We start from the raw sequence: 6,286 nt of genomic DNA on the forward strand, positions 1-6,286 counted from the left end.
ATGCATGCATGCATATATATATAAATTTCATACACACACACAAGTGTGTCCAGGATGCTGCAGATTTACAAAGGCTCTATTTTTACCGTACGGGGAGGAGGTGAACAGTCTGATGAGGGACAAAGGACTTCCTGAATCTGTCCGTGGAGCAGGACAGGGACAGCAGTCTACCACTGAAGGAGCTCCTCTGCTTCATGATGACACGGCGCAGAGGATGGTCAGCATCGTCCATGATGGGCTTACTGAGGGCCCTGTTCTCTGCCAGAAATGTAAGGGACTCCAGCTCTGTTCCCAGCACAGAACCAGCTTTCCTCACCAGCCTGTCCAGTTGCACTGCAGCTCTCCTCTTAATGCTGCCTCCCCAACACACACAGAAGAGGACACTGGCTACCACAGACTGGTAGAACATCTGCAGGAGTTTCCTGCAGATACTGAAGGACCCGAGCCTCCTCAGGAAGAAGAGCCTGCTCTGACGCTTCCTGTAGAGGGAGTCTGTGTTCACTGACCAGTCCAGCCTGTCATGCAGTTGTATGCCCAGATATTAGTAAAGAAACTGAAAGTTAAACTGGGTTTCTTTTTCAAAAATAGATTCTCTCTAACTCTGAACCCTGAGGAACGCCATGTATCTGTGACTTTCCTCCCTCCAGTGACGTTATTTACATGAACGCTCCTACAAGAGCCCTGCAGATGTTGGATGCTGCAGATGTTGGATGCTGTCTATCATGGTGCACTAAGATTCATAACTGGCTGTGATTATCGTACCCACCACTGCACCCAGTACTCACTGGTTAACTGGTCACCATTAACTTCACACAGACTCTCCCACTGGTACATTTTCATCTTTAAATCACTTCTTGGTCTGCTGCCTTCATACATCTCCTCCTACATGTCTCTGTGTGAGTGCTGTTAGGATCGAGATCGTACCCAGGATGAAGGACCAGAAAACTGAACAGAGACCAGGACTCAAAGTACCAAAAGAACAGTGTTTATTTACAAAAAGTGATATTCAAGGTGATGACGTCTATATACAGGTGCCGGGAAGATATTTACAATAAATATATATATAGGATCACCTGAGGGGCAGAGGAAGAGGTTAGGGAGTGCAGGAGGGACTTGAGCAATCTGTGAGGAATCTTCCTTACGTGGCGAGAGGTTGAATAAGAGGGATCCAAATATGAATCCAGGTTGAAGTGGCAAGTGGTGGAAGGCAAAAGCAGCTGCAGGGTCACAGGAGGGATCGAGGAGGAACTCAGGAGACTCAGGCAGGTCCGATGACAACGTGAAACACAGGAAGGCTCTGAGAACGCAGAGAGAGACAAAACTTTTAGTCGTTTTACTAGAGAACGCAGTTTGCTGGCTAGAACATTTGCTACCGTTGGCAGGCAATGTCCCAGCGCCTGTAGAGTGGCTTCTGAGTCTTCTTATACTCCTCCTCGGGTGTGGTGCTGATCAGCTGCAGCTGCTGTCAATTAGGGAGCTTGAGGAGAGAGAGGAGTGCAGGGCAGGATCCCAACAGTGCAGCTACAGCGTGCGCTCTCAGGACATCATTACCTGCAGTGTTCCCTCAGTGAGGACTGAACTAGACAAAAGGACCTTCTCCTACTCCGCTCCTGTTTCCTGGAATATCTTGTAAAAAGATCTGAAGCTCTTGACCTTTGACCTCTCTTCAAACATCTGATAAGTTCTTGGAAAAACCAACGCAGACATGTTCCTGTTTTTAGTTTTCTAAATCGCCTTATAGTGTAGCTGTTTTTTTTTTTGGTTTTTTTTTTGCTACAGTTCCTCTTGATTATCCTTTTGGTTGATATTTTGTTTTGATTTGTAAAAAAATAAAAAAGAGTGATACTTAAATTTGTTTGCCTATTTTGTTGTCCATTCTTGTTGTCACTCTTTGTTAAAAATTCAGGTCTCTCTTGTAAACGAGTCCCCGAGGCTCAGTGGGATTAACCTGCAGAAATAAAGGTTGAATAAATGTGTAGGTCCTGACCACGTCCACATTGACCCCTCAACTGAGACTGGCTGCAGGGTGGGCCCAGACCTTCTGAAGTCCACTAACATTTCCTTTGTTTTACTGATGTTCAGCTGTAGATGGGTGGATTTACACCTCACAAAGTCCTCAACGAGGTTCCTGTAGTCTCCCTCCTGTCCATCCTGCACACACCCAACGACTGCAGTGTGGAGTGAACTAAGCCTAAGGTCAAAACCCTTGACCTTAAGAACCTTGTGGGACAGAAACTGTCATTTCATTGATTTGAATCCAGAAATACAGGTTGACCATCCTGAGACTTTCTTTCTTGAAAATTCAAGTGAAAGAACACTCTTTTTATTATCATTACTATTTTACAAATGTTGATAATCAAAGTGTTTTAGTTCAAACCATTTTAGATGTTACAGTGAACTAATCATTTTTAATTAACTGTGAAAACAGTAACAATGATTATTTTTAATCCTCATGCAAAGTTAGAATTCATGTTAAGGTCTGTTACAGAGTAATTATGCATTTTCTGATTTCCTGTCTTTGAATGAGCAAGTGTAAGTTTTGGTCCAAAGTCGGAGCCTAAGCCGACAAGTGTTGGAACGAGCTGTGTTGCTTTTAAATCCTCTCAGACGTAAACAGAGAAGCTGGCACCTGTTTTCCCAAACTCGTCCAAACATTTCTCTCGCCTGTCTGAAAAACATTTTCAATCTGTTCCATAACATTCTTGCTGTTTTCTGACTTCTAGTAACCTTTTACGTCACAAAACACACCCCTGTCTGGTCGACATTGACCAATAAGAAAACTCCCAAATGAACCGGAAATAGAGCTCTTTAAAATGTCGGTACTTCCTGGTTCACGCCAGTTCCTGCAGAGTCTCACAGAGTCTCCCAGTTCCTGTTGGGTCGAAGTTCCAATGCTGGGAAACAGGACATGACCACAGAGCTCTCCCGAGTCTTATGGGATTATAAATCTTCCACCTCTGGGTGGAACTCTGACGGACTCCACTCATGTGAGTCCACTTGCTGAGGTGAATTTGTGTCGAACGGAATACCGTTACTACTTCGGACGATTCACAGCCATCCTACGGAGACGCTGGACAGGTAGCGTTAACTGGAACTCCGTATCCGCTGATTCATCTTCAGAGAGGTAACGAGTCAAGTTTACTACCGAGCGTACCGAGGAAAGCTGGGTTCGAATGGAGAGTGTCGTTTCTGGTGCCGACGTAAACAAAACCCCTCACCCATCTTTTTCTCCCACTTAACTTCATCTTTCCTCTTTAAATTCTTCTATCAAGTAGAAATCATTCCAGATAATTTTAGAAATGTCTGTGTAAAGTTCTCATCCACCGCCGTGTGGATAATCAATCACTTGTATAGCTCGCTAAAATTAGCCATGTTGTTATTTTTCAATGTGCCAAATTAATGTAAATGTTTGATGTTAAACTTTGATTCTGTAAATAAATGACCACATTCATTTTGATGGGTCAAAGATAAATAACGTCTCATGATACATTTTATTAAATTCAATGCACGTTATATACAGTCCAGAAAAATGAAAGAACCCGTTTAATTTATGAATATATCATGCATATGTTCATCTACAAGTGTCATCTGAGAACTTCTGCATGTGGCAGGTCTTTGAGTTCTGACTGAAGTCAGATGTGTGTACAGGGTGAACAGAACTGGAGAGAGCACGGTGCCCTGAGGTGCTCCAGTGCTGCTAACCACTGTGCTGGAGATGCAGCCCCTGATCCTGACATGTTGTGCTCTCTCACTGAGAGTCTGTAATCCAGGAGACCAGATGTGTGTCCACCTCCATCTCCTCAAGCTTGTCTCTCAGAAGCAGGGGCTGGAAAGTGTTGAAGGCACTACGTGACCCTCACGGCTCTGTTTCCCTTGTGAGTCCTGTGTATGAGGTGGAGAATGGCATCATCCGCCCTCACCTTCTCCTGGTACATGAACTGTTGAGGGTCCTCAGGAGTTTCAGCAGCAGTCGCTTCAGGAACTTCATCACGAGATGTCAAGGCGACCGGCCTCTAGTCGTTCAGCTCCTTGGGGTGGGCCTTCTTAGGATCTGGGACAGGCAGGATGTCTTCCATGTGACGGGGACCCTCCAGAGACGCAGGCTCAGGTTGAAGACGCTCCCCCAGCTGGACGTCACATCGAGCATCCTGTAAAACCTGTGTCCTGAAAAAACAAAGGAATGTTTGTAAAGTTAAGTTTTATGAAACTTTGAGTTTTGTGTCCAGTTGTGTCCAGGGCACTCTTGTAAATAAAACGTTTTAATCTCGGTGAGTTTCTTCTGATAAAAAATGGATTATTTAAAAAAATAAAATAAAATCTCAATACAAAGTTTTACAATTAAGTACACAGAACCTGAAATGAGCTCCAACAACAAACATGTTTTTCTTTTATTTTACTCAAAACTGTGCCAACGTATAAAAAGGTGCTGCATAATTCATAAAAACCTCCTGATTAATAATTTGATTTAAAACCCTCAAGCAAAAGAGTTCATCTCATTTCCAAGAGGGACCTGGGCTAAAAGTAATAAAATAGTTACAGGAGTCACAAAAAATAAAAAGACAAACATCTGAACAATTTTAAACAATCATAAAAGGCAAAAACTGTGAGAAAAGTTACAAAATTTAAAACCCTGACGCTGATTGATGAGTTCATCCTATTAGGAAATGTCTGGAATGAACTCAGAGTTCAGACTGCAGGTGGTTCCATGAACGTTTGTTCTACTTTTTCTGTCCCAACACGAGGAACAAGCACCAGGAAGAAGCTGTCGTGAAGGTTGTGGCAACTGTTAGTTCTTTTAAGAGCGAGTTTGGGAAAGATGGAGCCTGGCCCTAAAATCAAAGACATCCGAGTTGTCCCTTCAGCTTCACGTTACTCCGTGCACGGCGCCTGCAGCCTGTTGCAAACCTCAGAGCACAGTGGTAGCAGCGTTCGATGGTTGGAGACACTTGGTCAAAGCATTCATGTACAAAACATCACTTTAAAGTAAGAAGGTTGCTTTTTCTAGCTTGCATGGAAAAACAGGAAATATTACTATAATAAAACCCGAGTTTCACCCTCAGATTTTGTACCAAACTGTGTTTTTAAAGAGCTCCTTATCAAGTGTAAACCCCAGGTATTTATTGATGACAGCAATTTGTTTATTTGTTTACAGTAGTAATCAAATCTACTTTGTAAATGCTTTAAAATCAAGAAAGCATGCTCCATGTTTATTCGTAAAAACAAACATTTTGCGTAAACTTGGATATTTTGTGAGTATTTTATTTAATTCAACATTTAATGAAACTTTGTTTTGTATGGAATGTGTTTACGTTTTATTTTGTTAGACCGGAAGTGAATGTCGGCTTCCGTTTGATCAGCTGACCGAACAGGGCGAAGAAACGAGCTAAAGCGGCGCAGAATCGGGATAATTTTTGTTTCTACTTGTCGCAGGAGGAGCTGGTTGTCAGAAGGGCCTCCGCCGTTCGGACATGCCCCAGTAGAGACTGACTTTCCGGTACGTTTTGATCTTTTTTGTCGGATTGTTTTGGGTCCGTTAGCCGCCATGCTAATCCCGGAAGTGTCGGTGATGTAGTTGAGCTCGCTAACCTGGCCGTCCTCTGCGGCTGTCAGCTAGCTTCTGCTTTGATTATCCGCAGTGCTGTCTGCTACCTGACGTCCGTGAGTGATATGTTGCATTTAAAACGGTTATTAGCCGAGTTTCAGCTGATATTATTGATGCTAGCGCAGCTCGTGAGCGCGAGCTGGTGATGCGTTCAGGGTTTGTTTTCAGCGCCGTGACTTGGTGAAGCTGAGGACTTCATGTCAAACTGGAGCCGCAGCTTTGATCTGGATGGCTTTGGCCTCAGTGTTTCTGTTGGTTCACAACAACTTGGTCTGTTTTTTGTTCGTTTCAAGCTGTTATGCTGACAGGGCGTGTTCAGGTTGTTTTAGCTGCTTCTGCAGGTATCTTCTAACTGAGAGGTTCACCTGCTGGTTTAATGGTCCGTCTGCTCTCCTGCCTTCACCTGGGGCCACGAGGTGTGGACCAGGACTGTAAAGTCTTGAAGAACCAGATCCTGGTCCGGCTGAGCAGACCTGCTCCTCCTCATCTGAAGGAGTCAGCTGAGGCTTCAGGGTCCTCTTAGGTCTGGGGGGACACTTTGAGATCCTCCAGGAGGATCTGGAGGAGGTTCCCTCCTCTGGGACCTGTCTCCTCCATGACCATGTGTGCAAAAGTCTCAATGTTGTTGTTGTTGTTGTTGTTGTTGTTGTTGTTGTTGTTGTTGTTGTTGTTGTTGTTGTTGTT

The sequence above is a fragment of the Nematolebias whitei genome, chromosome 18 (genome assembly GCF_014905685.2).
Source record: "Nematolebias whitei isolate Nwh7 chromosome 18, NemWhi1, whole genome shotgun sequence".
NCBI classification, from domain to species: Eukaryota; Metazoa; Chordata; class Actinopteri; order Cyprinodontiformes; family Rivulidae; genus Nematolebias; species Nematolebias whitei.